The sequence below is a fragment of the Haemorhous mexicanus genome, chromosome 2 (assembly GCF_027477595.1).
Source record: "Haemorhous mexicanus isolate bHaeMex1 chromosome 2, bHaeMex1.pri, whole genome shotgun sequence".
Lineage (NCBI taxonomy): Eukaryota > Metazoa > Chordata > Aves > Passeriformes > Fringillidae > Haemorhous > Haemorhous mexicanus.
In genome coordinates, this window is record NC_082342.1 from 424,633 (window position 1) to 425,253 (window position 621).

A 621-nucleotide genomic window follows, 5' to 3' on the forward strand; every position below is an offset into this window, starting at 1 on the left:
GCTTCCTGTGCTGGTTCTCCTTTCCCTGCAGGGTCTGTGTTAAGGCTCGGGGGCCCTGGTGGGGTCTGGTTCCCCTGCACCCACTCGGGGCCAGGATGCAGAGAAATCCCACAGATGCTTTGCTCATCCATAGGGGATCACCCCTTCCCATTTGCTGGTGGTCTGCTCACGTCTCTGGGCTGAAAACAGAGCTTGGGGCTTGGGCCCTGGGCTGGCCCTGCTCACCAGGGCCCCACAACGGGGCTGAGGTGCCCAGGGTTATCCAGGAGAGAGCCCCTGTGGGGCTCTGAGCATGAGGGGGGCTCCCCGTGGTGGGAGGTGACAGGAGGGGGGCCGAGCCACCTCCTTGGCCCAGGGCTGCCTGCGTGGCTGGAGCTGCCTGCGGGCAGGGAGGGAGGATGCTGCCAGTGCTCTGACCCCTCACTTGGCAGCCTGATCTGCTGGCCCTGGTGTGATCTAACTGGAGCTGAGCCCAGGGCCAATTTGTGCTCATTTACCAGACATGGAGGCGTTTGGAGTGAGGCTGCCCTGGTGGGGTCCTGGGGAAGGCTGGGAGGAAAGCAGCAGGAATTCTGCACTGCCTGGGCCAGGTGAGGCTCCTGCAGGTATCCACGGGGTGCT